This window comes from Vicia villosa, linkage group LG7 (assembly GCF_029867415.1).
Source record: "Vicia villosa cultivar HV-30 ecotype Madison, WI linkage group LG7, Vvil1.0, whole genome shotgun sequence".
Taxonomy (NCBI): domain Eukaryota; kingdom Viridiplantae; phylum Streptophyta; class Magnoliopsida; order Fabales; family Fabaceae; genus Vicia; species Vicia villosa.
The window spans coordinates 106,527,267-106,555,135 of NC_081186.1; the positions used below are offsets into that span (position 1 = coordinate 106,527,267).

The window sequence follows — 27,869 nt, forward strand, 5'->3', positions numbered from 1 at the left end:
GCGCAATTGTTAAAATTGAGCAGGGCAAAGAATTCTACTAGACAGACACTTTCTTAATCAAGTTTATTCTATCACTCACATGTAAGTTTTTTTTTTATGTTTTTATTTTATTTTGTGTTTGTGGTGTTATTTTTTTTATGTAAAATATGTTGGTTTATTCTTTATTTAGAGTAACTAAAAATATAATAAGATAATAAGATGGGTTACTTTTGCAAACTGCTAAATTGTAATCAACATAGTTTATTCTATTTGCAGTTTTATGAAATCTATTTTACATTTTGAAATAACTGAATATTATTATTGAAATCCACATACTATTTTTTGTGTTACTATTGAAGACAAGTAAATTGAAATCCATTGGTTTAGGTTCTAATTCAATCATGTTATACCCATTATTAGATATACTACTTCCAATATCTATCCTATTGCTTAATGCAGAACATGAGTTGCAATTTTAAAGTACGGTAATGGAGGAAAATGTACGATAATTATCTCTTTTGAGAAGGATAATTTATGTTTCATGTTTTTATTGTATCAGTGGAATATACTTTTTTGTTTTATAATATGAAAAAATATATATTTTTGTTATTTTCATACATTTATATTTTTACATATAAATATAATATATATTCACATTTTGTCCCGTGCATCGCACGGGTAGAAGTACTAGTATATATATATATATATATATATATATATATATATATATATATATATATATATATATATATATATATATATATATAATGAAAAGGATAAGAATGTTAAATGTTTAAAGATATGTATAAAAAAAGTATTTTAACGGGATATATATGGATATAAATCTTATTTTATAACCAAAAATTTAACCTTTCTTTAGAAAAAAAATTATTTTATAGGAAAAGTAGTTCTTGAAAATATATTAATAATAAAATTAGTTATAAAAATAGTAAAAAAGATAAATTCGAGAGGTACATTTTGGAGAAACATAAAAATATAGAATATTAAAAAAATTGGGATCTTTGTTTAAATTAATAATCTTTTATATAATTTTATATACAAAAATAAAATAATCAAATATCATTAAAATAAATCTTCAAATTTCAAATTTTCATTCCTTTAATACCTAATAATAATATTTTATAATTTATTAAAAAAAATAACCAATTAAAGTTGAAAAGTTAAGGGGACAACCTTTTATATATTGTAAGCTAAGGCTATATATATTTTCCATCTCTCTTGTAGAAATATCACATTAAATTCCTCAATTCTCTTATCCTAGTCTCATTTTAAAACATGAATTTTATTTTCTTTGTTTTTGCTTTTTTCTTATCTTATAGTTTGCATGCTGTTTCTTCTGCCACAGATTTCTGTGTAGCAGATTTATCACTTCCAAAAAACACTTTAGGCTATTATCCATGCAAGGATGAAACAAAAGTTACAGTGAATGACTTTGTTTTCTCTGGCTTGGTAGAGGGAAAGCCAGTAGCACCTTTTAACGTTGGAGTAACCGCCGCAACCGTCGCAAATTTACCAGGTCTTAATGGACTTGATATTGCTGCAGCAAGAGTAGACATTGGTGTAAATGGAACTGTACCAATTCATAGTCATCCTGATGCAAGTGAATTGCTTATCATCTTTGAAGGTGAACTAACTGTTGGATTTATTACACCAACAAAAGCTTATGTGAAAACTGTTAAACCTGCTGATGTTATAGTTATTCCAAAAGGACTATTGCATTTTGTGATTAACTCTGGTAAAGAAAAAGCTGTTACTTTTGGAGCTTTAAGTAGCTCAAGTCCTGGTGTGCATGTAGCTGATTTACTTTTATTTGGGAATGACTTATCAACTTCCATAGTTGCACAGACTACTCTACTTGATGAGGCACAAATTAAAAAGCTTAAGGCTGTGTTTGGCGGCAAGAACTAGAATTGCTTATTTATGTGTTTGTTGAAATTATGTTCTGTTAGCAAAAAAACTTATGTGATTTTCATTTTTAATATTACAAGATAATAATAGTAAGGTTTTTAATATTTCTTATATTATATCACTATTATTTTTTACCGCTTAATGCAATTTAATTTAAAGAAATTCTTTCTTGCATTTATATGGATTTTGATCAGAGTCGTCTTAAATTTTTGAAAATTGTTCGTAGGTTTAACTTAATTTAATTTTGGAAAAATAAATAGAGTCCATATGTTGTTATCGTTTAATCATAACAAATCTCTTTTGATGGTGAATGTAGTAACTTGAAGAAAACTTTGACGAGAAGAAGGAATCTGAAAAAAGGTTGGGAATTTGGGGAAAAGGGTTAGCATAATTCCTTCATATTATGCTTGTCTAGTCCCAAGAGGAAGGGTGGAGCACACTGATTCAAACAAAGAAATAGCTGACGAAAGTGATGACATATCGATTAGTTCGTTCTCGAATGTTAATTCCATGACGGATTCAGAAGTACTGATGCATTGTAACGAGAGGTCAAAGAGGGATGAACAATCTGAGGTAGGGAATAAAATTTGGGGCACAATTGCTAAGCTGGGTGTGGTAAGTAGAGTAGCCAAGGGAGTGATTATCAAAGAAGTGGAGGGTATGGAGATTAGAGATAAAGAAATACGAAGAGCAAAAATGGCGGAACGCAACATGTCTTGATGAATATTCTTTCATTCAACATAAGAGGAGGAGGGAGTTCTTTGAAGAGGAAAAGGGTGAGCCACCTAATTCAATCAGGGAAATTTGACTTTTGCTTTCTTCAGGAGACAAAACTTAGTGCTTTTGATGATTTGGTTGCTTCTTCCTTCTGGGGAAATCAAGATGTGGAATGGACAGCATTTTACTCTCAAGGCGCTTCAGGAGGTATGGCAATTATATGGAGAAAAAATTCCGATTTTGTCTTTGTTAACTATAGTTTTGTGGGAAGTGGTTATATTGGTATTAATGTTATTTGGAAAGTAGGTGTTTATAATCTAGTTAATATCTATGCGTCGTGTAATGCTGCAGATACGAGAGCCTTATCGAGTAATTTGGTGGAGAGAAAGCAGGGTAGAGATCAAGGTGAATGGTGTTTAGGTGGGGACTTTAACGAGGTCTGGTGTAGGGAGGAAAGAGTTGGTAATAGAGGTAGTCATAGCAGGAGAAATATGGAGGACTTCAGGAAATTCATAGAGGAAATGGATCTCGTGGACATACCGTGTATTGGAGGAAAGTTTACATGGTTCAAAGGGAACGGAACGACAATGAGTCGTCTTGACAAGTTTTTAGTCTCTAATAAGATGATAGAAGACTGGAGCATATTGGATCAAAGAGTGCGAGAGAGGGACATTTCAGATCATTGTCATATATGGCTCAATATGGGGAAGATAGATTGGGGTCCAAAACCTTTTAGGTTTAATAATTCTTGGTTCAAGCATGGGGGTTTTCTACCTTTCTTGAGGGAAGAATGAGGCAAGTTAAGTGTAGAAGGAAGAGGGGACTTTGTGCTATATGAGAAGCTGAAAAAATGAAGGTTATTATAAGGAAGTGGAATTGTGATGTCTTTGGTTGGATTGATCTTCAGGTGAGTGAAAAAGTGGAGAAATTGAATGATCTAGATAGAATGATTGTTGATCAACATGGGGAGGATATTTCAGCTTTGGTTGAAGATAGGTACAAAGTAACTGAAGGAAGGCATGCTAAGACTTAAATCAAGGCAGCTATGGCTTAAAGATGGAGACAAGAATACCCGATTTTTTCATAACTCTTTGAAGATAAGGAGGAGGAGGAATGCTATCACTGGCATTATGGGGCGAAATGACCTAGTAGAAGGGGTAGATGGAGTGAAAGAAGAAGTGAAACACCATTTTGAGGAGTTCTTTAGGGAAAACAGTAGGAGAAGACCTGAACCGGGTGAATTAAATTTTAAAAGATTAAGTGAGGTGGACAACTGTTGGCTGGATAGGCCGTTTACGGAAGATGAAATCAAAGACACGGTGTGGGCTTGCGATGGGAGCAAAAGCTCGGGGCCAGACGAGTTTTCATTTTCCTTCTACAAGAATTGCTCGGAGTTTATTAAAGCGGATGTATTTAAGTTTGTGGCTGACTTTTACAAGGATGCTCGATTAACTAAAGTTGTTACTTCCTCCTTTTTAACCCTTGTTTCGAAGATAAATAATCCTCAATTCCTCCATGAATTCAGACCTATTTGTCTTGTTCAAAGTCAGTACAAGATTATATCCAAACTTATGGCAGCAAGAATCAAAGGAGTAATTGGAAAGCTTGTCTCAGGTAATCAATATGCATTCGTGCCAGGCAGACATATGTTAGATGGAGTGCTGTTGATCAATGAGATCTTGGATATGGCAAAAAGAGAGAAAAGAGGGTGCGTTGCTCTGAAGGTTGACTTCGAAAAGGCCTATGACTGTGTCAGTTGGGACTTTTTGCGTACGATATTGACCAATATGGGGTTTGGTAACAAATGGCTAAGTTGGACGGAAAGCTGCGTATCTACAAGTTACACTTCTATCATCGTCAATGAGAGCACTACCAAGGATTTTAAGGTGGGAAAAGGCCTCCTTCAAGGGGACCCGATTTCACCCTTTCTATTTGTTTTGGTTATGGAGGTTTTAGCGGGTTTAATGAGAAGGACAGTGGATCTAGGCGCTTACAAAGGTTTTAAGTTCAACGGAGAAGAAGAAGTTAACTTAGTGCAGTTTGCTGATGACACGATCTTAGTGGCGGATGGGAATATCGATAATTTTTGGATGATGAAGTCAATACTTAGAGGGTTTGAACTAATGACAGGGCTGAAGATTAACTTTGTAAAGAGTAAGTTGTATGGGGTAAACGTGAGTGACTGGCTTATGGAGCCTGCGTCAAATGTCTTGAACTGTGATATAGACTTTTTACCATTTAAATATCTAGGAGTTAAAGTTGGGGATAGTCCAAGAAAGATTTCAATGTGGAAGGAATTACTTGACCAGCTGAAATCTAGATTGGCTACTTGGTGAGGAAGACATTTGAATATGGTGGGGCGTGTGATGTTAATCAATGCGGTGTTGAATGCAATACCTATTTTTTTACCTCTCTTTCTATAAAACTCCATCTAAAGTGATCAATGAGATTAGGAAGATACAAAGCAATTTTCTCTGGCACAAATCTGAAGGCAGACGCTCTATCCACTGGGTAAGTTGGAAATTCGTTTTCTATCCTAAGGATGAGGGTGGTCTTGGCATTAAGGATATCAAAGTCTTAACTTCGGCTTTGCTGCAAAAATGGAAGTGGATGATTATTAAGGAGAAGGATGCAGTTTGGAGTAGTTTGCTTAGAGGGAGATACGGGGACCCGATCAATAAAGTCTTAATAGGGAATAATTCGGTGATAACAGTCAAGGACTCCATATGGTGGTGTGACATACTGCAATCGGGTTGTTCTAAAGATAATGGTGATAATATTTTTACAGGTGCAGTTTTGTCTAAGGTCAACAATGGTCGTGGTACTGCTTTCTGGCACTCTAAGTGGCTGGGAAATCAAGCTATCAATGATATTTATCCGGAGGCCTTTGCAGTAGCTTCTAACCCAAATAGCAGTGTGGCAAAGATGATATGTTGGAGCGGCCAACAGTGGACTTGGAACATGGAGGAATGTTTGGATGTCAATGATCCATGTTTTCATACGGCTAGAGATAATTTATTGGAGCTGCTTCAAGATGTTCCTATGGCCAGCAATGAAGAAGATGTTCATGAATGGATGCTGGAAGCGGAAGAAGTATTTAAGGTTATTCTTTTTATGAAATATCTTAGAAGGGTTACTGCTGATACCTTTTGCCAGGCAGATATAGCAGAAGTAGTGAAATCGCCGTGGAAGGTAGAAGCTCCTCCTAAGTTGCAATTCTTTGGTTGGAGAGTTCTACTCAATCGTATAGCAACCAAAGATAATCTTCTCAGGCGAAGCATAATTCCGGTGAGCAATGATCTTAACTGTATTTTTTGTTTGTCTCAAATAGAAACTATAGAACATATCTTTGGCTCTTGTTCTTTTCCGGACTATATATGGCGTAGAGTGTTTATGTGGTTGGATTATCTTGAGGAATTAAATTTAGAAGAGTTCAAGTCCTATTTCCTTCATGTTGATAAAATCAAGAGTGGGATGCAAAGAAAAATAGCAGCAGTTGTTTGCTTAGTGACTGTTTGGAGTATATGGTTATCTAGAAACGATATTATATTTAACTATATTAATCCTTCCTTTGACGACTGTACATCAGCCATTGTGTTGAGATCTTGGATTTGGCTATCATCTTGTTGTAAGCTTCTATCTGGATGTAATTTTCATACCTGGAATACTCACCCTTCTTTTTGTTTTGGAAGGTAGAGTTTTTCCGTTGTTGTTGTTTTCGGTTGATAAGCCTCTTCTCCTTTAATAGATATCTTGCCTATTAAAAAAAATATTTTGAGAGCTCTTTTTAGTTATAGTTTAACAGTAAAAAAATTTAGACTCTATGCAATAGTCTGCTTTTACCCACCTTCAAAATGGTCTTAATGTTGAAGTCTTACACTCCCTTGACTTCATAAATATATTCAAATAAAATCAAAAATATCTATTGCAATTAAATTTGAAATCAAGAAGATAAAATTTGGTGTTAACGATTTTTGACATTGGTTTGACATTTTGAATATCTTTCAATGTGCTTATTTGAATTTTTATTTTGACATAAATTTTGTGACACTATTTAAAAGACTAAAAAAAATAACTTATGACATTTTTCATTTTTTTTAATTATCTTTAATTTTTAAAAATAGTTGATGAAGACAAATATATGAAAAAATAATTTAAAATATTTTTTATCATAAAATAGTTAATAAAAATTTATTAATAAACACTTATTTTGATGATTATTTGAGCTATAAACTTTAAAAATGTTTTTATTTAAACAGTCCCTTAATGTTTATATCGATTTGAAATCTATGAAATAAGGATATCTTTAGTAATACCTCCACCAATATACGTCTAGAATCATATTAGTAAGATATTAAATTTTTGGTATTGAGTACATACAAAGCAGATAAATGACATTTCAACAAGTATATATACATTACTAAACTACATCTAAGCTATGTATACAACATGAATGTCTACATCAAACTACAAGTAAAGGCACAACAAGGAAACCGAAATCAGGTTTATGATTCTTAAGAATATTTTTAAGAACCAATCTAGTAGGGGCATTGGGAAACCCTCGTGCATTCCAAAAAATACACTTCATGAGGATTTTCTTGGAACACCAGCTTGGGATCTAGTTAAGTAGGTTTTTCTAGTTTTGGATATTTGTCTAAGTTTCTTTGTTTGAGATTTTGTCATGGTTGTTTGAAATTGCAGATAATCTGCTTCAGTATCTTCATAATCCTCATAATTTTCCTCTTGGTCTCCTAACTCAGCAATATTGGCCCAGGAGTTTTGTGAAAATTATGCATTTTTCTTTTGTGTTTCCTCTATGTTATCTTATAAATACGAGCCTTGAGTAGCATCCACAAACTCCAAATCATTTGAGCTAATAACTTCCTCAGTAGGAACTGGTGAAGAGTGTTTGATAGGATAATCATGAATAAAATTCCCATCATAGTTTTCAGTTTCAGTTTACAACAAAATGATAGGGCTAGCATCTGGCAGATTTAATCTTTACTAGTTTAACCAGTGTGCACTGCCTTTTGATTTGTAAGAGTTATCTCCACGGTTTCAATTATAATTTCCTTATTTTTCTCTCCAACTGGTTTGAGTATTTTAGCAGGTATACTTTGGTTTTTGAAAGGACGTTTACCATTTTCCAGGTCTGTGAAGGCTCATTTTCTTCTAAAATTCTCCATAGAGTGTCCCACACAATTACAAAAGCTGTAGAATGTAGGTAGCTTTTCATATTCTAAGTCTACAAAAACGCGTACCCTACTCTTTCCACCAGAATTTTGTAACTTAAATCTCTTGACATGACAAGATCAATGAGCACATAAATGAATGGTCAAAGGGCCTGTCAAAATATGTTTTTTTCTTGTTGAATCTATACTTATAGGAGTTCCTATACTATTGGAAATGGAAAAAAGTATCTTTGGCCGCCAATATTCCTGTGAAAGCCCATGTATTCTGACCCAAACTTGTGTAGATATGTGTTGAGCAGAGGAAGGAATGAAACCCTTAGACCATGGGAATAACTTTAAAACCCTGGGGTTAACATTTCAAAATCTAGTAGCTCTAACCCTACGAACATCTTCCAGATTAGAAAATGAAAATTTGAACAAAAACTCACCTAAAAAAATGAATCATCTTTCCCAATGGAACTCCAAAGAAGGGTAGGCTTCACGCGCAAACTTGCCACTATGAGAGGGGTAGAGCCCTTTGGCCATAGGATATTCCCGTGAAGATTGTGCTTGTAGACTTCCAATCCTAAAAGACGTTCTTCTTCTGGGATGGTGATGGACAGACGGTCTCCATTGAGACATGGAATGGAAAGTTGGCAAAGGGGTATGTCACTGTAACACCCTTCTAAACCCCGCGGAAATAAATAGAATTCATTCAGAGTAAACATGAAATACAAGGGTATCACAATTAATTTAAACAAAACACCATGTCAATTGTCATGCCACACGAGGAACAATTTAACATAAAACACCATTCATGTTCAACACAGCGGATTATAATTCATAATGTTGCATATTCATCATCCATGCAATTAATCCAAACCAAGTCTAAACAACAAAATCAAAATAGAGTAATTCGTCTCTAAACTAGCGTTCCCCAGTGTTACAATCAGAGCATGACCGACACGACTCATGGATGAACTCTAAGAGCTATCCTCACCAATCAGCTAAGCCTCTACTCCTCAATCTGAAAAACAACATGTAAGGGTGAGTCTCATTCACAATTAACGAGTATTATATAGTCATAAGCAATAAAACGTTAAGGAATTATTAATCACTCAATCCTACATGTATACGATCATTCCAACAAATCACATTCGTCAAACATACCAAATACATCCTCAATCACAACACAATTCATTCAAGCTATAATATATCATAATGCATATGAATGAACTAAAGCTAATGCATGTGGTACCAACATGGGCTGAACCCATCCAACTGATCTACTCATCATCGAGATACAGTCCACCGGCACAAATTCCGCACAATGGGAATTACGTCCTACAAAATCCACTCATCATCGGGATATATCACCAATGCAAATGATTCATGAATGAATGCACACATATCACATACTTATATCATCATCAATACGATGCTTAACATCGTCTATTTTCATCTTATCTCATCAACATCGTAAGCATGTACATGTCTAGGCATCATTCAATCATTCTCACATATTCACCACAATTGTCATATTAATATTAATCACATATTAAATACAATCACAAATCATCAAACCATCACACAAACACATGGTCATATATATAAACACATTTATACATATACAATGTTTCAATCCACCAAAGCAATTTAATCGAGTTTTTACAATAAAGTCGGCCACCGCCCATTTTATCACTTCATCATGTAAAACATCTAATTAGCTTCGCAACGCCCAAAATGGCACATAAATCGGACAAACGGATCAAAAGTTATGACCTTCAGAATATTTTTCAAAAATTGCATGTTGTGCGTCGACGCACAGCCTCCTTCAGGTCGACGCATAGAACTCCTACCACTCTCGGGTAAGCGCACGCTGACACTATAGGTCGACGCAAATTCCTGAATGTGTCAACGCAACTGACACTCAGGTCGACGCATATTGCGTTTTATGCATAATTTTGCTGCGATTCGGACACCATTCCCCTCTCAATTCAGTCCAATCACACCATAATCATACCCACATCAAAACATCATCCAGTGACATAATATACTACAATTATAACACATTTTAGAGGTCATCTAACATCAAAATATTCATTAATTCATTAATTCATCAAAACCTAACATTCCTACTCATTCATCATACATCTAATTGACCCAACTAATAATCCTAAACAATTCTATCACTATCGATTACATAATAATCATTAACCGAAACGAATCCCCCCTTACCTTAGGTTTTATCTTCGGTCTTCCCCTTTTCCAAAGCTCTTCAGGTTTCACGTTCTTTCTCTTCTCCCTAAATGCTTCTCCCTAAATGCTGCAATCCCTCTTTTCACAATATTTCATCTATTTTATGAAAAATATAATAATTGTGGTTAGTGGGCTTAGTAAGTTAACACCTCCTACTTACTAACCATAACGCAAGCCCAATAACTATATTTTCCAATATTTCTCAATAATCCTCACAATATCACTTATTCAAATTAATTAATTTATCCTTATTTAAATTAAATAATAAGAAATAATTATGGGGTGTTACAGCACAGACATTTTGTAAAGCTTCAACAAAGGATTTAGGAACTTTCTGTAGGGCTGGTAAGGTTGTTTTTGGATAGGCGATGGGTTTGGTTTATACAAAGGTTTCTAGAAATGCAATGTTGGTGATGGTTTCTTTTCATGAAGCAATTAGAATGTAGATGATGAAAAAAAATAGGTCAATAGTGACCGACATTCACAAATCGCCAGATACGCGTGACTATTCTATTTTATGCATAAATTCCATATAGTTGGGGATTATGGAAGTTGACCTCTTACAACTAATATTTTATGTGAAAATATGGAGTTTCAAGCTTAATTAATGTTTTGCTTGTTGTAGGATCGCAGAAAAGAAGAGTTTTCTTATGAAATCAAAAGATAAGGGAAATATTTATGTAGTAATAAACCAATTGCATTTTTTAAGTTTGTTTAATTATTATCCATCAATTACTTTAGAAATGCATGTGTTTTGCGCTTAGAAATTTGATATGTCACTGAGTTTCGTTAATTAAAAACTTTTATATATATGTTTAAACAAGTTTATTTTAATATTTTATAAGCAATGTCTCGATTTAAAGATCACTTCAATGTTTTATGCGTATGGTACATAAAAATGAAAGGTTTGAAAAAAGACATACTCTGGACAAACATATATCCAATGTTAAAGTAATTTTGAAAAGATATATGTTATCATTGTTTTGCATATATGTACTTTTGAATTTGTATAAGAGGGATTATAAAGTTTATGCAAATTTCAATTACTTTAAGAAAAGTTCTTATTATATTGGCAAAATACCATTTTTGGTCCCGTATGTTACCTCGGGGTTCATTTTTGTCCCTTAACTTCAAAAAGTTCCATGTTGGTCCCTTAACTTTTCAAAAGGTGCCATTTTAGTCCTTTTTGTCATATTAACGACGGAAAAACTAAAAAATTAGTCGCTAGATCAGTCGCTAATATGACAAAAAGTACAAAAATGACACCTTTTGAAGATTTAAGGGACCAATATAAAACTTTTTGAAGTTAAGGGACCAAAGTGAACCATGAGGTTAACATACGAGACCAAAATGAATACTTTGCCTTTTATATTTTAGTGTAATATAGTTCTAATTGATCATAATATATATTATTAATCTATGAATATGAAAATTTAAATACAAATTTGGTGTTGAAAAAATAATTATGAGTATTCATTGCCCAATCCATTTTTTATTGTTTTATAAGTATATACATCAAGAGAATATGTGTTGCTTAAAGTATATATATATATATATATATATATATATATATATATATATATATATATATATATATATCACTCTTATTACACCAACACTTTTATTAGAAAGCGCTGCCTAATGATGTCTGACACTTAAATCAGCGCTTTTATCAAAAAGTGTTGCCCAATGATTACACTTATGCTTTTATCATAAAGCGCTGCCTTAAAGAATTTACGCCATCACTTTTAATAGAAAAGGCTTCCTAAAGTGAATTAAAACCAACACATATACATTAAAAATAAGCATTGTCTATACCTACTGCAGCGTCAATATAGAGAGCGCTTGAAATTTTGTCTAAGATATAAAAAAACATTGTCTAAGGTAGGGCTGTTCATGGTTCAGTTCTGTAAGAAAACTGAACTGAACCATACCGAACCATTACATAAGGACTCTCGAACTAAACTGAACCGTTTCAATTTTTCTAGAACCAAACTGAACCAAAGGTCTTGGTTTGGTATAACGGTTCTTAATTCCGAACCATACCAAACCATTTGAAGACAAATTTTTTCAAACTAAACCATTTGTTAAAGAACCAAACCGTTATATTTAGTTTTAAAAAAAATGACATTTTTTGTTTTACACAAAAAAATGTATTTTTTTTTTATTTTTGAAAAAAATCAACTTTTTTATTTTCGAAAAAAAACGACTTTTCAAATTTACGAAAAAAATGACTTTTTTATTTTAGAAAAAAATCGAATTTTTGTATTTTTGGGATAAATCAAGCTTTTTTCCCTCATTTTGTGAATGACTTATTTATTGGTTATTTAATCAAGTGTTATTCAAAAAAATCGATTTTACTGCATTTAAAAAACGTTCTTACTATATTTTCAAAAAACACGATTTTACTGTATTTTTGGAAAAGCTTGATTTTATAGTAATTTAAATAAAAAAACTCAATTTTACTGTAATTTCAAAAAACTCTATTTTACTGTATTTAAAAAACAATTTTACTGTATTTTAATAAGATTTTTACTATATTTTCAAGAAACACGAATTTTACTGTATTTTTGGAAAAACTCAATTTTACAAGTATTTTTAAAAAAACCCAATTTAGTTGTAATTTCAAAAAAAACTCAATTTTACTGTATTTAAAAAAATGAATTTACTGTATTTATGGAAAAACCCCAATTTTAGTGTATTTTTGGAAAACTCAATTTGAATGTATTTTTTAAAAAACTCGATTTTACTATATTTTTAAAAACTCGATTTTACTGTATTTTTGGAAAAACTCGATTTTATCCTATTTTCAAAAATCTTAATTTTATTATATTTTCAAAAAAAACTCGATTTTACTCTATTTTTAAAAAAAAATCGAATTTGTTGTGTTTTTAGCAAAACTAAATTTTACTGTATTTTCAAAAAATATCCCGATTTTACTATATTTTTCAAAAAATACAGTAAAATCGAGTTTTTGAAAATATAGTAAAATCAAGTTTTTTTTGAAAATACATTAAAATCGAGTTTTTCAAAATTATTGTAAAATCAGGTTTTTCCAAAATTAGTGTAAAAGCGAGTTTTTTTGAAAAATACAATAAAATCGAGTTTTATCAAAATTACAGTAACCAAAAATATAGCAAAATTGAGGTTTGTGAAAATACAGTAAAATCGATTTTTATGAAAATACAGTAAAATTGAGTTTTTTTATTTTCGAAAAAAATGACTTTTATTTTTCGTAAAAAATCGACGTTTTTATTTTTGAAAAAGAAATTCAATTTAGAAACTAATATAACAAACGGTTCGATTCAGAGTTAATTGCTTAACGGTTCGGTTCTTGAACCATTAATAAAATATAAGTTTGGTTCACTAACCATATGGTTTGGTTATTTTAACTTCAGTTCGGTTCGGCTGTTCTTTTGAACAGCCTTAGTCTAAGGTCTTATTTGGCATAGTGACCTAAACAACAACCATAAAAAGATGACTGCATGTGAAAATGAAGCCAATAAAGATATAGAGAAGAAGAATAACAGAAACTGCATATGGATTAAAAACAGGGAGACATATGATATTGAATAAAATACTTGGAAAAATTACATAAATCAAGATCAAGGAAATTAAAAAGATAGAGAGAATATGAAGAAGAAAAAGGATAGTAATATGAACAAAACTGATAGAAACATGACCAATGAAGAAGTCGTTAATAATATTTTGCCAGCCTCGGATAGTTATAAGGTGGATAGGAAACAATAAAAAGGAAGCATTAGAAGCTGATTTGGAAAATGAAGGATAACAGAGAAATTGAGAAAGGGAAAAAGAATATAAACCTTGATGAAAAAACCATATTGAGATTTATAATATAGGAACCATCTCTTAACACCTACAAATCAACATACAAGAGAAACTAACACGCGGAGAAACTAACATGCAAAACCTGGATCAACAAAAGAAGATGCAAAACTTCTTTAAGCAAAAGATCGACATTTATTATGCATATTGACAATAAAGAATAGTTGCAGTATCATAAGCGAGCAACAAAATAAAAGCTTCGCCAACATGCAAACTTATCAAACAGAGAAGAAGGACGTTACTTGAGAAACTAACAATATAATAATGAACACCAATACATATCTTACTACCGAGGGTGAGTGAAACACAAGAGCTTGGTTCAGAAATGACATCAATTAAACAATAGCTTCAGCTACTTGGAATCAAAGGAGCTTCAAAAACCCTATAGATGTTGAGGGTCAAGCTATCCTAAATGTGTTGGAGTTTGCAAGAAAAATGAAAGCTAACAAGTCTTAGTAAGGGCAAACTATAAAGAAATTGTGAATATGATGGACAAAAATTAGAGGAGTTGTGTTGGGGTTTGGAAGAAGAGAGAGACGAGTGGAAAGAAGAGAAGACGAGGTACGAAAATAGAATGATAGGTTTAATGTGGATAAAACACTCTCAATGTTTTTAAAAAGTCTAATGGGCTTTAGAAATGAATAAAAAACCCACATAAACCGAAATAGTAATAGCATGACCTACACTTTGGCTAAAAGAGTTATAAATAAACAAAATAGGGAATTTCTTAATACACTCATATGTCTCTTCTTAGAGACCTCTATCAAAAATACCAAAATATCCCCAAACTTCAGATGTGCATATCCGAACACACCTTTTATTGAAAAAATGTTGATTTTGCATGTGCACTTCCGAATACACATTTTTTTCAAGAAAATGTGATTTCGCATGTGCACTTCTAAAGACACGTTTTTTCAAGAAAAGGTGCTTTCGCACGTGCACTTCTGAAGACACATTTTTTTCTAAGAAAAGGTGACTTCAGATGTGCATATCCGAAAACATGTCTGGGACAGCAGAAACAAAATCCTTAATACCAAGGCAACAAAGCATATATTCATCATAAATTATCGAAATTACGTAGCTAGTTCAACAGAAATTTAACGTTATAAACAGGTAGTTGAGGAAGTCACAACATTTTGATAACATCTTCTCCCGATCTTTGAAGCTTTGCATCCAACTCAATCAGACCATTTGAAGAATATTGTTGAAAAATTGTCCACATAACCTCTAAATTATCGTTCTTTAGCTCAAATGGGGGTAAACTTTACTTTTCCTTCATTGTCAAGTGAAAGGTGAATGATACTCAATATTGACCACCTTTGGATTTTCTGGATATTGCAAGATAGAGTTCATTATCGGAATCAGCTCAGCAAATGGGATGTCGTGCGAGAACCTAAATTAGAGCGGCTTCATGTAACCAATGAAGTAGACAAAAGCAAGGTGAGGATAGGTTTGAGTCATTTCTGATTCTGGCTTGTGATGGAAATGCTTTAGAGACCATATTTATAGACTTTTTGGAGCAATATGGACCCAAGAAATCTTATCTTGCTATCAGGGCATATTTCGGAAATGCAAATGCGAAATAAGCATTGATGTTTTTTTTTCTTCAAAAAATTGAAGGTTCCTTCATATGTGCATATCCGAATTATGCAGAACCACAGAGACATTCTGTTATGGCAGAATCAGCAGCAAATCAACATAGAAAAAAAATAAAATTGGTAAGAATAAATATTGATAACATGAAATATAAACATATTATATATGTATTGAATCGTATTGGTTTTACACTCTTCATGACAATACATTCAAAAAATAATTTGATTACATTCTAAAATGCACCGAACAAATTCTTACCGCTTAAATCTAAAATCAAATCTTTCTTCGACTTCTCCCTATTTGATTCTCTCTCATGCTTCATCAATTTTTTGGACTCCACCATCATTTCAAAAAAGTGATTTGACCAAGTTTATGCCTCTTTTATATGATGTGTCATCCACTGACATGTTGTAGCGGAATAGGACACCCTGGTTTCAAATAAACTTGTACAAAGTAGCGCGATTTTTAATACCCGATACAAATGATGCGGCCGGACGGGTCTATAGGTGGACGACTATGAAGTGGGAAAATGTTTGAAAATACAAATCTTATCAGATCGACACACACCCTGTCATACTCACTTGCTATAAGATAACTCATCTCAGGGAAGGACATCCACTTTGGAACTTGTACCTTACCGCTAATAGATGGAACAAAGGCATTGTTAATTTTTATCAAAGTTGGCTTCATTCTCATATAGTAGAATGTAAAGTTCGGATGCAACGTTTAAATAATAAAAAATTAGAAAAAAGTGATTTCTGATATGCATATCTGAAACATCTTAAAAATGTGATTTCTGATATGTACTTCTGAAAGATATTATGGAGTTTTCAGAGGTGTTTTTCACCATATAGGGGTGGTCTAAGAAATTCCCACAAAATATTTTTATTGATATTGGGCCAAGGCCCAATTAGAATATTCCTTATTATTTAAATTAAATATGTGTTAGATTAAAAAAGTACTTTGAAAAATCAAATTATATGAAAATGTTACACATTAAAATATAATTTTAAATGATATATATATATATATATATATATATATATATATATATATATATATACTCACCTGCTGATCAGAACCAGAAATAGGCCAAAGACGTCCGCATAGTGTTGGTGATGAGGAAAAGGAGGGAGTACCTGCAGGGCACTCCAAAGATCAAGTAAGTAGGAACACAAATACATTTTAGTGTTTCAAAGATTTGAAATTGTGTTACTTGGCCCTCTCGAATGAGAGGGTTTATATAATGCCCCCATCGCTTAGCTATTGGTCCGTGTTTTGAACTAGATCGTGGATCAAGGCCCAAAACGCGTGACTGCCAAGATTCTAGGAGTAAACTTACGAATCCTGAGAGGCTATCTGAAACTAGCCGTTGGTTTGGCAGAGGGATGTTGCTGGACGACAGGGACACTTAACGAGCAAGGGTTACTCTACTCCCCGACGGGGAGTGGGATGCCTGCCTTGCTGCTGGCGTAGAGGCTGGTCTGGTCGGGTATAATGATGGTGAGCTGTCCTCGACACGAGTAGGGAGAAAGCCCAACCAAGGGGACAGGGAGATGGCGTTCTTGCTGCCCTTAGGTGATTGGGTCAAAGCTTATTGGGTCGTCCTAGAAGCAGAAGTGAATTGGGCCATGCCTAATCGTTGAGTTAGACCAAAACTATATATATATATATATATATATATATATATATATATATATATATATATATATATATATATATATATATATATATATATATATATATATATATATATATATATATATAAAGAACGTACATTGTCATTTAATTTTTGAAGTTGTATACTTTTGAAATAAAATTACATTTTAATTTTTTAATTTTTATTTTAATTTTTTTAGAAAAATAATATTAATTTAAAATGTCAAATATAAAAAAATTAAACATTATAAAAAAACTTTTAAATTTTAAAAATAAACGAGTTGAACCGATTTGTTCATAAACTTAAAATGAGTTGAGTTTAAACTTAAAAGAAATTGTGTCAAACTCGAGTCCAATTTTAAGTTGAATCAAATTTTATCGAATCAAAATAAATTGAGACAAGTCCGACTCGGCTGATTCCCAATCCTAGTCATCAATGACAAAGCTTTCGGCTAAGTTTATTCCTATATAAAATGAAAAAGGTGATGAATGTGTAAAGAGACGTAAGAAAAAATTATTTTGACTGGAAATATATAGATATAATTTTTATTTTTATAAAAAATTAAACCTTTATTTAATAAAAAAATATTTTATTGAAAAATTAGTGTTTAGATTGATAACATACTAATGACAAAATAAGTTATAAAAATAGTAAAGGATGATTTATAATATGCTAAAAATAATTTTAAAAAATACTTTATTTGAGAATTGCATTTGAAATAAATATAAAAATATAGAATATTAGAAAGAAAAAAAAGTGGGAAACTTTGTTTAAATTAATGATTTTTTATATTATTTAATAATCTCTTTAAAATTGTTTTTAAATATATTAAATAATTAACGTATCTGGACAATATGTAGTTTATATATATATATTAATTATTTAATGTATCTAAAATAACAAACTTTTTATTATAAATAAGACCAGATGAAGTATACATAAATAAGAATAATTTTAAATTAAATAAAATGATCAAATATCTTTAAAATAAGTTGAATATTCAAAGTTTCATATCTTTAATACCAAAAATAATAGTTTCAATTTTATTAAAGAAATTCAACAAATAATAAGTTGAAAAACTAAGGTAGACAACCTTTTATGTACCATAAACTAAGGCTATATATATATATATATATATATATATATATATATATATATATGTAACACCCATATATAAATACATGCATCAAATCATATAAGTATACATGAATCCAAGTATTTGGTACTGAAATACCAATAAGTTCCTAGACAACACATTATACATATTAATGCCCAAATACTAAAGTTCTACACAGTGGCATAATACATACAAGATGTTCAAAAATAAAAGCTAAGAACTAGATCAAACAATGATCTCAAAAGAACTCCACAACGGAAGCTTCGCCATATCCAAAATAAGAACAAGGAATAAGGAAATCAAACTTCTTTCTCCTTACCCTTCGCGGAACCTGTAGTACCTGAAATCAATATATAATGGGGTGAGATATAAAATCCCAGTGGTTTCCCTATCCTATGGATCCTCTCGGCTTTACAAGGTTCTAATCTATAAGTCTCAAGTCATAAGGAACTAGACCTTGAGTACACACACTAACATTATATGGAATCATACTTAGAGTTCAACAACTCAACACAAGATTATTAATCGGAAACCATTACCAAGGCATCCCCATATTCCCGTCCCCTTCTACGTCTAGGAGGTGGCACGAGTCATGAATCCTTTGGAAAAATCTTGACATACGAAATGGATTCGGACTCATGAGCCTTTCCCCATGAATCGTCACTTCACATGGCCCGTACACCATCACAAGTCTCTACCCGTAGGTTCCATTCGTACACAAAAGCGGGAGTCAAACCTGCCAAGATTATGTGCCTTTCTGCACGGTGAATGCCTGTTAGCATTCAAAGGAAAAATAAAGAATAAAGAAAATACTACGGTTCCGATTAATACATCAACAATGGTGATCGCTTCCGCAAACCACTAGGCCTGTTAGCCTTTCCTCATAAGATTCCAACACGTATGTCCATATAATGTCTCATCCTAGGTTTTCTTTGTTAAGCTACATAACCTAACAATTCCTAGTTTTTCCTCACTTATCCTTTATTCACATAACAATGAAGTTATTCTACCCTCTTGATATAAACATTTATAACAAGGTATACTAATCCACCTGCAATAGAACTCAGTAACAATTAAAGAGTACACAAGCATCATACAAAAAGCATAACGTTCTCAAGAATTTGAACGAAAACCAACCCAAGTACTCAAGCAATTTCCTGATTCTCGATTAATTAATTCTCCCTTTGTTCCCAAAACCTATACTACTAGAAAGTACACGCTTCTAGCTTCCTATCACTTCGAACGGTGATCAAAACAGAGTTATGGTTCAAAAGTTATGCTTGAAACAATTTCCATTAAGTTAAGAAAAATTGGTTAAGGAAGCTTCAGTTCGCGCCGCGCAACAACTAGGTCGCGCCGCGAACCCTATGGCAGAAGCAAACCACTATAATTTCTAACACTGTTCGCGCCGCTAACTAATCTACGCGCCGCGAACCCTATGGCAGAAGCAAAGCTCTAAAGATTTCCAACTGTTCGCGCCGCGACACCCAGTACGCGCCGCGTGCTGAAGGCAGAAGCAGAACCCCTAAAACCTGCATAGTTCGCGCCGCGCAGCCCCGTTCGCGCCGCGAAGCGCGCGAGAACTCAGTTCTCAGCTCTGCCTCACACACAGATCCATGGTTCAAAAACCATCTAAACCCATTCACACCTGTTTCAGATCATAATAAGGCATAGATACAACCTATAGATGATATAATTATGGATTGTAACCACTTATTCATAATCATAGATGAATTTGATCAAAACCTAGATTTCCTCTATACAAAACCCTAAATCAAAACTTATGATTTCTCATCCACAATCAAAGCTATAAGTTTCTAACTAGAACCCACCTCGATTAAGAGTCGTTGATGTCGAAGATGAGTTGATTCGGCGAAGAAATGGTGAAGATCCAAGCTTTTCTCCTCTTTCTCCTTTGCTCTTCCTTCTCTCTACTTCTTCTCTATATCTTTCTCTTTTTATGTAGAATGAAGAAGAAAAGCCAAAGGAAAGGATATAAGAAAAATATCTTAAGTTACACTACTAACTAAATGTCCAAAAGTATCTCTAACGTATCAATTGATAAAACCTCAGTGTCAGTTAATACATTAGAGCATTAATTAATACGGGGTATTACATCCTCCCCCACTTAAATAGAAATTCGTCCTCGAATTTAAGAATTACCTGAAAAGGTGAGGGTAAGCATCCCGCATTTCCGATTCAAGTTCCCATGTAGCATCGCCCGGATGCGTCACATCCCACTGAACCTTGACAAGAGGAATCTCCTTGTTGCGTAACACTTTAGTCTCTCTTCCTACGATACGGCTCGGTAAGGGTTCAAAAGTCAAATCTGATTCTATCTCAATTGCATTTGGTAACACCGGCTGGAGAGGATCGGGAATAAACTTCCTCAGTTGAGACACGTGGAAAACATCATGCATTTCTGATAGAGAAGGTGGTAAGGCTAAACGGTAAGCTACTTCACCAATCCTCTCTAGAACCTCATACGGTCCCACGTATCTCGGACTTAACTTCCTTGACTTAAACGGTCCTTTCAACCTCAACCTCGGAGTAACTTTCAAAAATACATGGTCACCTTCCATAAACTCCAAAGGTCTCCTGCGGTTATCCGCATAACTCTTCTGACGATCCTGTGCTTGTTTAACCTTCTCACGAATCATTCTAATCTTGTCCGTGGTCTCTTGAATAATTTCGGGTCCCAAAATTCTATCATCACCAATTTCTGACCAACACAACGGTGTTCTACATTTTCTCCCATATAATGCCTCATAAGGTGCCATACCGATACTCGCATGATAACTGTTATTGTAAGCAAATTCAATCAATGGTAAAAGCTCCTTCCAATTTCCTCTACTTTCAAGCACACACGCTCTTAACATATCCTCCAAGGTTTGTATCGTCCGTTCCGTCTGACCATCCGTTTGAGGGTGGTTCGACGTGCTCAAACATAATTTGGATCCCATCGCTTGCTGAAAAGCTCTCCAAAACCTTGAAGTAAACTTTGGATCTCTATCCGACACAATACTAGAGGGTACACCGTGCAACTTCACAATCTCTGCGATAAACAACCGTGCAAGATGACTTGCCTTGTAAGTAGTCTTCACGGCTAAGAAATGTGCAGATTTCGTCAACCGATCTACAATCACCCAAATAGAATCATATCCACCTTGAGTACGAGGTAAACTAACCGCAAAATCCATTGAAATACTATCCCACTTCCATATTGGAATCTCTAGTGGTTGTAACAATCCACCCGGCCTTTGATGTTCGATCTTTACTTGTTGGCACACCGCACACTCTGATACGTACACTGCGACATCTCCTTTCATTCCGGACCACCAATAATCCCCTTTCAAATCTTGGTACATTTTTGAAGAACCCGGATGTATCGTGAAAGCACCCTTGTGGGCTTCATCCAAAATCCTTCTTTTCAATAACGCATCGTCCGGAACACAAATCCTCTGATTAAACATAATCATCCCATCTGTAGCTCGAGTAAAACCTGGTTGAACCAATACCTCTTGTAACTTAGTATCAGACGCTTGTGCTTGTTGGATGTCGTTTCTCAAAGTAGAATTAACATTCAAGTTTCCCATCAATACTCCATTTTGGGTCCAAACAAATTGAAGGTTGAGATCTCGAAATTTCTCCAATAATGCATACTCTGACATCATCAATTCGGCCCTCTTTAACACCTTCCGACTCAAAGCATCCGCCACTTTATTTGCTTTGCCTGGATGATACTTCAAGTCAAAATCATAATCCTTTAAGTATTCCATCCACCGCCTCTGACGCATATTCAACTCCTTCTGGTCGAATAGGTACTTTAAACTCTTGTGGTCGCTGAACATTTCAAAATGAACTCCATACAAGTAATGACGCCACACCTTTAGGGTAAAAACAACCGCAGCCAATTCTAAATCATGAGTTGGATAATTCTCTTCGTGAACTTTTAACTGTCGAGATGTGTATGCTACCACCTGACCATCCTGCATCAAAACCCCTCCTAATCCTTTCTTGGAAGCATCGCAAAATACTTCATAGGACTTATTTGGGTCAGGAACGATCAAAACAGGAGCAGTCGTCAATCTTTCCTTCAAGCCAATGAAACTCTGTTCACACCCCGAATCCCAATCATAAGGACACTCCTTCCGAGTAAGTCTAGTCATTGGTAAAGCCAATTGAGAAAACCCTTTTATAAATCTCCTGTAGTAGCCGGCTAAGCCCAAGAAACTTCGGACTTCTGAGACATTGCTCGGTCTCTCCCAATTAATTACCGCTTCAATTTTTGTCGGGTCCACTGCTACACCTCCTTGAGATATAACATGACCAAGAAATCTTACCTCTGTCATCCAAAACTCACACTTACTTAACTTAGCAAACAATTGATTTTCTTGCAGTACCGACAGAACAATCCTCAGGTGTTCTTCGTGCTCTTGTGGAGTACGAGAATAAATAAGAATGTCATCGATAAAGACTACCACAAATTGATCTAAGTAAGGCTGAAATAACCGATTCATATAATCCATGAAAACAGCTGGAGCATTCGTAACACCGAAAGGCATCACCAAGAATTCGTAATGACCATAACGGGTTCTAAATGCAGTCTTTGGCACATCTGAGCTCTTCACACGGATTTGGTGATAACCTGACCGCAAATCAATCTTCGAGAACACACAGGCTCCTTTCAATTGATCTAACAAGTCGTTTATCCTAGGCAAAGGGTATTTGTTCTTGATGGTGGCCTTATTCAACCGACGGTAATCAATACATAGTCTCATCCCACCATCCTTCTTCTTTACTAACAACACTGGAGCTCCCCACGGTGAGACACTAGGTCGCACAAAATGTTTAGCCATCAGTTCTTCCAATTGCCCCTTCAATTCTCTTAATTCAAGTGGTGCCATCCGATACGGAGAAACGGATATAGGAGCCGTTCCCGGTACCAGGTCAATAGAGAATTCCACTTCCCTTTCCGGAGGAAGAGAAGTGACATCCTCGGGAAAAACATCGGAAAATTCTCTAACGACAGCAATTTGTGAAACCTCTAACTTGTCACCCGTCTCCTTAGTGAGAACCAACAGAACAGACTTCTCTTTCTCAAACAAGAGATTAATCATACCTACCGTACCTTCTAGTATAGTAGTCAACACATCCTTTGGAGTAGCTTCTTCAGTTGGGATAATGATTAACTTCTCCTCACACCCAATGAACACCGAATTAGCAGAAAGCCAATCCATTCCCAATACAACGTCTACCTTCTTAAGTGGTAAGCAAACAAGATCAATCTGGAAATTCCTACCACCCACAGATAACACACAATTTTCACACACCAACGGTGTCTCTACCATCTCATCCATAGCAGTAGTAACCGCCATAGGAGGAAATAAAGGAGTAGCTTGCAACCCAAGTCGCTTCATACATTGTAATGACACAAAAGAGTGTGTTGCTCCACAATCAAATAGAACAAAACAAGAATGCCCATTAACGAAACACGTACCCGCAATCAAAGAGTTATCACCCTTGGTCTTCTTAGCATCCAAGGTATAAACTCTACCAGTACCCCTTCCTTGAACTTGATTCCTATTCTGAGGACAATTCCTAGCCATATGCCCTTCTTGATGACAATGGAAACACTTCGCCCCTTCAAAGGCACATCTTCCAAGGTGATTCTTACCACAACTACGACACACCGGAGGTGCACTAGACCGAGAACCTTGCACTTGCTTTCCTTTGAAAGCTTGTGGCCTAGGTCGAAATTGTTGGCTTGGCCTTCCTCTTTCATGTTGATTCTTCTTCTTCAGATCTTCCTCAGCTTGAACTTTCTTCAAACTAGTCTCAGCCACATAACATTGTCGCAACAACTCCGTATAAGTAGTGAACTCCCTCTGGGACACACTATGTGAGATATCAGCCCTTAAACCAAACAGAAACTGGTCCACCTTCCAACCCTCATCAGGAGCATACGCGGCCTGCCTAGAGTAAGCAGCCAAAATTTCAAACTTCTCAGCATAAGTAGCCACTGACATATTGTCCTGCCTTAACTGCTGGAACTCCAATTCCTTCTTAGTCCTCAGTGAACTAGGAAAGTATTTCTCCATAAAAGTGGTCTTGAAATTCTCCCATTCCTTAGGTACACCCTGAGTAGTCATCAAAGCAGAAGCACCCTTCCACCACCTCATAGCTGGACCTTTCAGCGAATGAGAAGCAAACACTACCTTGTCCTCTTCACTACAATGCACGATCTCAAAGATTCCTTCTACATTGGCCACCCACTCATGCGCCTTTATAGGATCTAATCCACCATGAAATTCCGGAGGATTCATGCGAATGAAATCTCTATAAGTCCCACCTACAGCTTCGGGCACAACCACTGGAGCATTATGACCGCCATTCATCTGTTGCATCATCTGCAGCATGAACTGATTCTGCTGCTGTTGCATCTGTTGCATGAACTGGGGCCATGGAACATTCGCACCGCCATCCGGTGTATTCACTTGTGGAGGTCGTGTGGGGGGTCGACCACGAGTCCTGCGTCCGTCCGCCATGTTCCTGGAGGTTATCAAAATGGGATTAAGTTGATCAGGCTCAATGCCATAGTCATAACACAACAAAACTCATGGGAACACAACACATCTTGGACAGAAAGAAACACTTATAATATCTCATGGCTAGGTCGAGGATACGACCTGCTCTGATACCAACTGTAACACCCATATATAAATACATGCATCAAATCATATAAGTATACATGAATCCAAGTATTTGGTACTGAAATACCAATAAGTTCCTAGACAACACATTATACATATTAATGCCCAAATACTAAAGTTCTACACAGTGGCATAATACATACAAGATGTTCAAAAATAAAAGCTAAGAACTAGATCAAACAATGATCTCAAAAGAACTCCACAACGGAAGCTTCGCCATATCCAAAATAAGAACAAGGAATAAGGAAATCAAACTTCTTTCTCCTTACCCTTCGCGGAACCTGTAGTACCTGAAATCAATATATAATGGGGTGAGATATAAAATCCCAGTGGTTTCCCTATCCTATGGATCCTCTCGGCTTTACAAGGTTCTAATCTATAAGTCTCAAGTCATAAGGAACTAGACCTTGAGTACACACACTAACATTATATGGAATCATACTTAGAGTTCAACAACTCAACACAAGATTATTAATCGGAAACCATTACCAAGGCATCCCCATATTCCCGTCCCCTTCTACGTCTAGGAGGTGGCACGAGTCATGAATCCTTTGGAAAAATCTTGACATACGAAATGGATTCGGACTCATGAGCCTTTCCCCATGAATCGTCACTTCACATGGCCCGTACACCATCACAAGTCTCTACCCGTAGGTTCCATTCGTACACAAAAGCGGGAGTCAAACCTGCCAAGATTATGTGCCTTTCTGCACGGTGAATGCCTGTTAGCATTCAAAGGAAAAATAAAGAATAAAGAAAATACTACGGTTCCGATTAATACATCAACAATGGTGATCGCTTCCGCAAACCACTAGGCCTGTTAGCCTTTCCTCATAAGATTCCAACACGTATGTCCATATAATGTCTCATCCTAGGTTTTCTTTGTTAAGCTACATAACCTAACAATTCCTAGTTTTTCCTCACTTATCCTTTATTCACATAACAATGAAGTTATTCTACCCTCTTGATATAAACATTTATAACAAGGTATACTAATCCACCTGCAATAGAACTCAGTAACAATTAAAGAGTACACAAGCATCATACAAAAAGCATAACGTTCTCAAGAATTCGAACGAAAACCAACCCAAGTACTCAAGCAATTTCCTGATTCTCGATTAATTAATTCTCCCTTTGTTCCCAAAACCTATACTACTAGAAAGTACACGCTTCTAGCTTCCTATCACTTCGAACGGTGATCAAAACAGAGTTATGGTTCAAAAGTTATGCTTGAAACAATTTCCATTAAGTTAAGAAAAATTGGTTAAGGAAGCTTCAGTTCGCGCCGCGCAACAACTAGGTCGCGCCGCGAACCCTATGGCAGAAGCAAACCACTATAATTTCTAACACTGTTCGCGCCGCTAACTAATCTACGCGCCGCGAACCCTATGGCAGAAGCAAAGCTCTAAAGATTTCCAACTGTTCGCGCCGCGACACCCAGTACGCGCCGCGTGCTGAAGGCAGAAGCAGAACCCCTAAAACCTGCATAGTTCGCGCCGCGCAGCCCCGTTCGCGCCGCGAAGCGCGCGAGAACTCAGTTCTCAGCTCTGCCTCACACACAGATCCATGGTTCAAAAACCATCTAAACCCATTCACACCTGTTTCAGATCATAATAAGGCATAGATACAACCTATAGATGATATAATTATGGATTGTAACCACTTATTCATAATCATAGATGAATTTGATCAAAACCTAGATTTCCTCTATACAAAACCCTAAATCAAAACTTATGATTTCTCATCCACAATCAAAGCTATAAGTTTCTAACTAGAACCCACCTCGATTAAGAGTCGTTGATGTCGAAGATGAGTTGATTCGGCGAAGAAATGGTGAAGATCCAAGCTTTTCTCCTCTTTCTCCTTTGCTCTTCCTTCTCTCTACTTCTTCTCTCTATCTTTCTCTTTTTATGTAGAATGAAGAAGAAAAGCCAAAGGAAAGGATATAAGAAAAATATCTTAAGTTACACTACTAACTAAATGTCCAAAAGTATCTCTAACGTATCAATTGATAAAACCTCAGTGTCAGTTAATACATTAGAGCATTAATTAATACGGGGTATTACAATATATATCTTCCATTTTTCTCATGTAAGAATATCACAATAAATCCTTCAATTCTCTTATCCTAGTCCCAATTTTAAAACATGAATACTATTTTGTTTGTTTTTGCTTTTCTCTCATCATACACCTTCCACGTTATTTCTTCAGCCACTGATTTTTGTGTAGCAGATTTATCACTTCCCAAAACCCCTTCAGGATCTTATCCATGCAAACCAGAAGCAAATGTAACTGTTGATGATTTTGTGTTCTCTGGCTTAGTAGAGGGAAAGCCAGTAGCACCTTTTAATAGCGGATTAACCGCCGCAACCGTCGCAAATTTACCAGGTCTTAATGGACTTGATATTGCTGCAGCAAGAGTAGACATTGGTGTAAATGGAACTGTACCAATTCATAGTCATCCAGATGCAAGTGAATTAATTATCATTGTTGAAGGTGAAGTAACTGTTGGATTTATTACACCAGCAAAAGCTTATGTGAAAACTGTTAAACCTAGTGATGTTATAGTTATTCCAAAAGGACTATTGCATTTTGTGATTAACTCTGGTAAAGGAAAAGCTGTTACTTTTGGAGCTTTAAGTAGCTCAAGTCCTGGTGTGCATGTAGCTGATTATCTTTTATTTGGGAATGACTTACCAACTTCCGTAGTTGCACAGACTACTCTACTTGATGAGGCACAAATTAAAAAGCTTAAGGATGTGTTTGGCGGCAAGGCCTAGAACTGCTTATTTATGTGTTTGTTTGAAATTAAGTTAGATTAACGATAAACTTATGTGATTTTCATTTTTAATAATACAATATAATAGTATGTTAGTTTCGTA

At 34.9% G+C, this 27,869-nt stretch overlaps 1 pseudogene; it reads left to right on the plus strand.

Moving 5' to 3' along the window:
- Window positions 1–1,275: 1,275 nt before the first annotated feature.
- Window positions 1,276–27,869, plus strand: LOC131619943 (uncharacterized; annotated as a pseudogene).